Consider the following 9,385-nt stretch of genomic DNA (forward strand, 5'->3'; position numbering starts at 1 on the left):
TCATTCAAGTGTTTAGCTTCTAGTGCACTTATCTCAGAATTGGGAAATGAAATGCACAAACAGCATTATTTTAAAAGAATGTATTTTTATCTAGTGCAGTTCTCTTAGTTATTATGTAGAGCTATTGAAATACCTTATATATTCTGTCTACATTTTCAAAAGTCACTGCTATATTTTATATTGTTCCTAGCATTGTTTACACTATTATGCTTGTGATCTGCTTCACATATTTAATTAAATGTTTTACATTTTTTACTTGTACACTGAGGCATTTTTTTTAATACTAAGGGGTGTAATTTTATAATGGAAAAAAAAACCCAACCTAACACATAAAATGTTGGGTTCTTTGCTGCATAGACATTTAAAAACCAGAATTTCTGCCTCAAAATGTTTCCAAACTAAGGAAAATAGATGCTTTTAAAATGTTAGGAATAAATTTGTACCATGTGTGGTGGCTCATGCCCGTAACCTGAGCATTTACTTGAAAGACTGGTGATTGATACAGACTCAAAGCTAGCCTGGACTACATTGTGAATTCCAGGCCACCCTGAACTACAGAGTGAGACTCTGTCTCAAAACCAAAACCAACCAAACAATAACAGCCGAAAGAAAACCCAAAATGAACAACTTAGTTTTCTTATTTGATTTATTTTGTTTTGTTTGATAGTTTCATCAATCTGTTCTTCTTGATAATGAGCCCATTTCTGTTGACGTTACAGTATGAAGGTTTAGGGCATGATGATTTGTAATCATTGAAACAATGGAGGCAGGGCCAGTAACGTGGCTCAGGGGGTAAAGATGCTTACCACCAATCCTGGTGTCCTGAGTTCCATTCCTACAGTCCACAGGTGGGAGAATAAAACCAACTCTCGCATCCAAACACACACACACACACACACACACACACACACACACACACAAACCAAACAAACAAATGTTTAAAAAAAAAAGGAAAAAAATTAAAAAAAAAAAAGAACACTGGAGACAGTGTGTCTCAAAATAGCAAGCTAGAGAATCTATGCCATATGGCCTATAAAAAATTTATAAAAAATTTTTAATGATAAAGAAAATGTCTGCTGCCTTACACGAAAAAGTCATATTCAATATGACATACAAAAGAAAAATTATGTAGTCTGAATAAATAACATGTAAATTTGTTTGAAAAATACTGGAAAGCTATTTATACCAGATTAATAGTGGTTTTCTTTACATCAGTTAAATAGGTTTCAAAGTACATAAATCATTAATTCTTAGATTTGAAGGACTTTTCAGATCACTTGATTCAGCTGCTCATTAATTCACCAGATAATGCATTCCGTTTATAGATTGATCCAAATATTTGGGAGTTCTTTCTTAAATGGAACTTTCCTGCCCCTTCTGGTCTTGAATAGTTTGCATTACTCCTGAGAGACAGGAGTAATACCTAATTCCTTTTTCCTATTAACATTTTTCCTTTACTTTACACAATGATCACAGTTTACCCCCACCCTCTTCTCTTTCTGTTTCCTCCCCTGCCTCCCATCTACCCGCCTCCCTATCCACCCACTCCTCCTCCATCTCCATTGAGAAAGGGGCAGGCCTCCCATGGGCTTGAACACAGCATGGCACATCAAGTTGAGGTAGGACCAAGCTCCTCCTCTTTATAAAGGTTGAGCAGTGTAATCCAGCATGGGGAACAAGTTTCCAAAAGCCAGCTAAATGCCAGGGACAGGTCCTTACTAGGGGCCTTACAAACACACCAAGCTACACAACTATCACACACATACAGATGGCCTAGGTGGGTCCCATGCAGGCTCCCTAACTGTTGGTCCAGAGTTCATGTGCTCCCATGAGCTCAGGTCAGCTGTCTCTGTGGGTTCCTCCAGCGTGACCTTTACCCCCTGGCTCATGCAATCCCTCCTCCCTTTCTTCAGGAAGATTCCCAGAGCTAGGCCCAGTGCTTGGCTGTGGATCTCTACATCTGCTTCCATCAGTGACTGGATAAAGTCCCTGTGATGACAGTTAGGGTAGTTACCAAACTGATTACAGTAGATGGCCAGTTCAGGCACCCTGTCCACTATTGCTAGGGGTGTCAGCTGGGGTCATCCTTGTGGATTCCTGAGAGTTTCCCTGGCACCAGGTTCTCCCTAACCCTCTGTCCCACCCCCAAACTGCCTCCTGCCCCAAGCCTACCCAACCTGCTCTCTCAAGTTCCTATCTCCTCATCTCCCCACAACCCAGTTACAAGCCAGCTCTTCATATCTTTCAGTTCTAAAGCCATAGATTCAAGCAAACTCAGATCAAAATCTTTTCAAAAAATTATAACCATACTGAACATGTACAGACCTTTGCCACAGTTCCTGAAACACTGCGGTATGACACCATTTACATAGCATAGCATTTACATTGCATTGGCTTTTATAAGTAATCTAGAGATGAAGACAGACATGGCAGAGTATATGTAAGTCATGTGTAAATACTGTCATGCTGTGTAATAGATATGAACAAACAGACATTGCTTCCACTGCTTAAAGAAAATGCCCAGTTTTCTTTTCCTCACTGCGACCCTCAGCTTCTTCAATCTCTTGACTCCTCCTATAATCCTGCCACACTTCCCAGAGGTTCTGGAGGAGTTTGTATCCTTGTAAACTGAGGCATGCAGTGCAGAACATGCTCTAAGCTGGGCTCAGGTTGGCCCAAATCCCAGGTGACCATTTGCTCCCTCAGTCTCTATACAGCGGAGGTTGAGCCTGAAATCAAGTGAAACTCCTCTAGAAACCTTACAGAGGAGCCACTGCTTAGAACTGTCTGTACCTATCTGAGTTCCTTCTATTAATTCTTAGGGCTCAGCACGGGGTCTACCACTATCTGTGATTGGACGTCTGGCCTTTCTATTACTAAGCCATATCATGTCATCTGACCTCATATCCCAGTCTGTCAAACTCATTTGGAAGCACAACTCTATCCCACAACATACTGCATTTTCTGTTTTCTCTTCCTTGTACTGATTAAGACTTCTCTAGATTTACTCACCTCTTAAAGGTCAAGAATTAGAAATCGGTCTTCTGTCCCTGATGTCCCAAACTTGTCTTTTCACAGAAGACTAGATCACGAGGTGTTTCACTGGATCCCACCACTCATTGCCATCTGTGTGAGGTGGCATGTAAGTGCTTATGAGGAGAGACGAGAGGAAAGGAACTCAGGAATCCCTGTGCATAAGTTCTAGCCCATGTCCTAGTTAACGGTAGGAAGAAGGCCAAGGGGAGAAGACACATGCGCAGAGAGTGGGATGTTTCCAAGAAAAGAGGCCTGAGGAAAAAAGTCTCTGGCTTGAGTCAATGGCTCCACAAAATTGACAAGCTGGAAGTAAGCAGAGTGGCAAGCTGGGTTCCATCTTAGTGACCCTTGTAAATGTCACCCATACGTGACCCATTTCCTTGGAATGTAGCTTCCAGAAAATTCTGGGACGAGAGAGCCAAGCTCCCATGGAAACTGGGCAGCTATGTGTTTTGGAGACCCTGCTTGTTGTCATTACAGAGTGTTCCACCTGGCCTCAGGTCCACACCTACAGCCTAAGGGGTTTAACTGGTGACAGCGGCACTATCCTGACGTCAGTAGTTGACATGAGAAGCTGATGAATTGTTTAGAGCTGTTTGCAATGTGTTTCAAACCAAACCGTGATACATAGAATCGATCATTTTAGAACCCCTGTCCTCCTCAATGCTTCCTTCATGGATCACAAATCGAACCTGCTTTGCCCACACTCCTCAGACACCCCTTTACCCATCCCACGTTCTCTAAGCTTCTACATGCTCCATGCTATTATGAGAACATCACTGCCGTCTAACATGATGGCACAATTCCTGTGGATTTCTATTCTGGAACTGTGTTCTGTGCTACTCACTTAAAATACAGTGGGAATCATGCTTCCTGAAGACACTCAGCTTGGAAAGTTGTGTCAGGCCTTGGAAGTAAAGACAGCCATTACCACAAAAGGCACCAGGTGTTAGCGCATCATGCAGTATCCACTCCCGCTTCACCTTTGAGCTCATCTCTTCCTGTGGCACTGGCTCTGTCCACTTACTCTTTTTCTTGAATTGGCAATGGTTCTTCTTCAGGTTGCTTGCGTATGCTCATTCTTCTCCATCCAAATTAAACAACAACAACAACCAGAAGAAATGAAGTTACAATAAAAAAAAAATCAAATCTCCCCCAAACTCATTACTCTATCAAGCTATGCCAGCTCTCCTAATCACAATCACAGACAGTGGCATCCATCACCTTTCCCTTCCACTGTACCTCCCCTTCCCAAAGGATATTTCTCTGTGAATGAAGTTAAGTGCTGTTTGCCTGTCTGACTGGCTTCTCCAGTCGCCACATCCTTCTCTTTGGAATGCTATTCTTCTGGTCTGTCATTTGGCTAGCGTGCATTGTCCACGTATCTACCACACACTTGATGGATGTTGAGAACACACACATTAATAGCTTTCAGATAAGACCTTCATGGATGGTACAAAGATCAGCAGCAAAGAAACAAAAAGAAATGCTTTTTAAAGGAGCTTGTCAATAGGAAAGTATCAAAGGCATGTGGACTAGCAGCGGGTGGTTGGGGGAGCACATGTGAACTGGTGTGGTCAGGAGGGGGCTGGTTGAGTCAGGAGAGTCTCAAGATGCCGTGTTTATGAAGGTAAGAGGTGGTCAATTAAGAGTTTTGACAGTATGATATCCTGGGAAGCCAATGAAAAAGTTTGAGCCATTTAGTGGCATGATCAGGTTGATAGTTTAGGAAGAATATTCTGGTAGGACAGTGAAGGAGGACCAGAGTTAGCAACTAAATAATCCAAATAAAGATCAAGATATGTCTAAATTACACACATGGTTATGGGTACACAAAAGGCCCAACAAATTCAAATAGGAAAATAACAAAAGGAAATAAAAGTAGGAAATAAAAATTTTTTAAAAAAATATTGGATCAGTTTTTTAAAAATGGCGAAATGGAGGGGAGGAGACACTTGATTGTGACAAGGACAGCAGAAAGGCTGGTTACAAAGAGGACACACAGCAACCTGTTTCTCCTTCCCTGTGTGGCTGGTTCTCACTCTTATACCCCCCCCCCCCAGGGATGAAGCTGAGGAGACTTCACTGTACTGTCCCTTCATGATGTCCTGGACCTCCTGCATTCAACAGTCCCAGAAAGGTCACAAGCCCCAGATCTGCATAAATGGCCTGGATTTTGTCTCAGATCCCAGCACCAGTTTTCAGCGAGTGCTCAGCATCTTTTCTTGGAGGCCATCTACATACCTCTAAGTAGAAACCACGATCCTCTCCAGACACTTGTTTCTTCTCTGTTTCAGAATCTGTTGGGAAGCATTGCTATATCAGGTATATGCTCTGCATGCCTGCCATTCCAGCTGCATGCCTTGACCTTTACACAATCAGCAATCAACTCACCTGTTCACCAAATTACCAAATTATTGAGCACCTAAAATCTATCTTAAACTAGGGTTAGGATGGTGGCCTAAACAAAGTGATTTTTCATACACAACTTCACTCTAGTGAGAAACTACTACACATATTATACAAGGTGAGCATAACAATTTAAAATAAAACATGATAAAAAGCATACAGGTTCTAGAGTGCTTGCTTTCCATGTTCTCTATCTCTCTCTCTCTCTCTCTCTCTCTCTCTCTCTCTCTCTCTCTCTCACACACACACACACACACACACACACACACACACAGCCTTTTTGCGTAATCCAGGCTGGCCTCAAACTCTCTATCACCCTACCATGTCATAGTCTCTTGAGTTATGGGATATACACATGCACCAATACTCCTAGCTCCTTTCACTTTGGTTTTCTTATATATGGTGTGTGTGTATGTGTCTGTGTGTGTTGTGGTGTGTATGTGTGTATGGTGTGTCTGTCTGTGTGTGTGTGTATGTGAGAGAGAGTGCGTATGTTCTCATGTGTGTGGATGTACAGTAAATGTAACTGCTTATGTGTGGAGGCCTAAGGTTGATATGGGGAATCTTTCTTCAGTTCTCTTCCACTTTATTCATTGAGGCAGGCCCTCTTAATCAAACCCAGAGCTCTCAGATACGGCTAGTCTCACCAGCAACCTTTCTTTAGGGAATCCCCTGTCTGTAAGGTTGGAATTACAGGCAGGCTTCATCTAAGCTACCTGGGCCAAAGGCTAGGATGCCTATAGTTTACATGGGTTCAAGAGATCCAAACTCTCATCCTCTAGATTGCCCAGAAAACACTTAACTGCTAAGAAATCTCCCCATTAATCACTTTTATGTGTTGGGAGATTTTTGTTCTTCTGGACATTTCATAGGTTGTATTGACCTGTGCTTATCCTATTGTACTAACGACAAATCAGAAACAATCCTCCACTCTGTGCTTGGTACCCTTAATTAAACTTAGTTCAAATACTCCTCCACTCTGTGCTTGGTACCCTTAATTAAACTTAGTTCAAATACTCTTCCACTCTGTGCTTGGTACCCTTAATTAAACTTAGTTCAAATACTCCTCCACTCTGTGCTTGGTACCCTGAATTGAACTTCGTTCTGTCTCCTTTGCCCATCTGCCCCATCCTGTAGTGGAATTCATTCCATTCTTCTGAAAAGTTGTCATCTTACACTTCACTAGTGATTAAGAACATGTGGTATGTGTCCTTTGAGTCTGGCTTGCTTCACTTAACATAATGACATCCAGTTCTATCCATGTCTCTGCATGTGACAGGACTTGGTTAATTTTTACAGCTGAGTAAAATAGGTCGTGCTTTCTTTGTAGTTTTGTCTTCTGAAAGGCTTCTGGCCTGTGGCTAGCCCTGCAGTGAAAAGGGGAGTACATGAACCCTTTTGGTAAAATGATCTCATCGCCTTTGGATGTAACGGAATGCTGGCTTGAACAACAGATCGACCTCTGGATTGGGGGTGGAGAGACCATAATGATTGCACTAATTTATATTTCCACCAGAAGTTGCAAAAGTGTCCCCATTTCTCTGTGTTTTCACTGATTGTTGTTATTTTTGTCTTTGGGAAGACACCCATTCTAATGAAAGTGAAATGACATCTCATTATAGTCTGGTTTACGTTCCATTGATGATTAGCCAACTGAGCATGATGTGAAACTGAAGACCAGTTATTAAAGATATTGGCTATCCATACTGCCTCAGTCTCCTAAACCTGTCCATGTTTATATTATAGTCAGTCATAAATCACCAAAGAAGAAGAGGAGGAGGAAGAGGAAATTAAGCTTACCTTCAGGACAAATGCATAGCTCTCTCAAGCCTCATACAGTTACAGGTTTGGGTAAAACAATGGCTTCTCCATTGTGTGGCAGAGGGAAAGCTCTATGATGGAGGGCAGCAGCCAGCACCATCTTGTGAGAGAATCTCTTGTTAAAAGGAGAGTTAACTTGGGGCCTGGGAATATGGAACAACCGCAGGTCAAGGAGCTTAGGGGCTGGCCATAGCCCCTGAGCAATGGGAGGCTTTGAAAGGCAGTTGTAGTGAGCATGAGGAATGGAAAAACAAACAAACAAACAACAACAACAACAAAACAGGTGAGGCCTAGGGCTTCAGGGCTAGAGGCTGGGCTCAGGCTGGGAAATGCAGACAAAGACAGCCCACAACTGGTAGTGAGGGACAGATATCATCTCCGGAATAGCCTGTAGTTTGATAACTCTGAGCCTAAGGCCAGTGGATAGATAAAATTCTGTATCCATCCTTCAGTGTTATAATGCCTGAGAACTCTGAAATTCCAAGGGTATACTTGATATCCAATGCAACATCCCTCCAGTAGGGTGATTCAATGGTAAAAGCCATCCTCTGAGTATATTGACCTCAGTGTCATTATTGCTGTCTACCCTCCCACCTCAGAAGACAGCCCTTTCTTTTAGCTAAAATGTTAACTGGACCAGGGATGTGATTTGGGAAGTCTCTGGAAGATGATGGGGTCTCAGCAGTCCACAGAATGCGGGGTATGTCCAATAGAGGCCCCTGAGGAAGACAGTGCTGGTGGACATCAGATTCTTGTCCAATACAGACTCAACCATGGCAAAACCATAGGAGAGTTCAGTCCACAAGATCATCTAGCCTCTCCATCTGTTGATATAACTACCTCCCTATGCATTCAAATAAATAGCAGTCTCCAGTTCAGCAGGACCCAGGAAGAACTGCTCCAACACTTCAGCTTTTTCTTTTCTTTCTCCTCCTATGTATTTAGCATGTTTGTAATGTCATTGCATTAATTTTTGTGTGTTTGTATTTATTATTTTCCTTTAAATATTTATCTAATTCTGTTTATGCATTTTCTTTTGATTTGGAGCAATACTGTTTCCTTACTTTCTTTTTGCTTTTTTTTCTTTCTCCCCACCACCAGCCCTTGTGTTTCCTTCTTTCCTCCTCTCTCTACATTTAGTAGCATTTGACTTCACTTAGCTTTAAAAAACAAAAACAAAAACAAAACATTCTTTTTTCAATATTTTAAATCACCCTTCTTAAATTTATCTAATTTTGTTTTTTAATTTTCTCATTATTGGGAAATAATTTTGCTTTTTTTTTCTTCCTGTTCTTTTAAATTGTTTTCTAATCTCTTGCTTTCTCCTCTATGACATTATTTTCCACTTCCCTTCTTTCTCCATTTGTTTAACCTTGCGTCTCTTCAATTTCTCCCCTTCCCCTGTCTATTTCCTTTAGCTCACTCAGTTACTCTTTTAATACTTGCCTGAAGTAATTCCCGACTTCATAGTACATTCTCCAGTAGATATGCCATTTCACTCTTATAATCATTGACAATATGTGGCCATAATTGATCTTGTGTGGTTTAATGTTGTCACTCTTACAGGAATTTGTTTCTTGCTTTCTGGAGCTGCAGATCAAGCCTTCAAGAGTAGACTGCTCAAGAATTATCACACTGCTAGGAACATCTTCCCCTCAAAAAACTGAGAGGAGACTGTCTTAGTTGGGATTACTATTGCTGCGTCGAAACACCATGACCAAAAGCAAGTTGGGAAGGGGTTTATTTGGCTTCCACATTACTGTTCATCATTGGAGGAAGTCAGGTCAGGAACTCTACTAGAGCAGGCAGGAGCCTAGGAGCAGGAGCTGATGAAGAGGCCATAGAGAAGTGTTGCTTATTGACGTGCACCTAAGGCTTGCTCAGCCTACTTTCTTGTAGAACCCAGGGTGGCTCCCACCCACACTAGGCTGGGCCCTCCCACATCAATCACTAACTAAGAAAATGTCTTGCCTATAGTACAATCTTATGGAGGCATTTTTTCAGTTGAGGCTCTCTCTTCTTCAATGACTCTAGCTTGTGTCAACTTGACATAAAACTAGCCAGCATCCAAACATAGATGTGCAGATCACAACATAGAAACGCAGAAGACATGAAAACT

Source organism: Onychomys torridus, chromosome 7 (assembly GCF_903995425.1).
Source record: "Onychomys torridus chromosome 7, mOncTor1.1, whole genome shotgun sequence".
Lineage (NCBI taxonomy): Eukaryota > Metazoa > Chordata > Mammalia > Rodentia > Cricetidae > Onychomys > Onychomys torridus.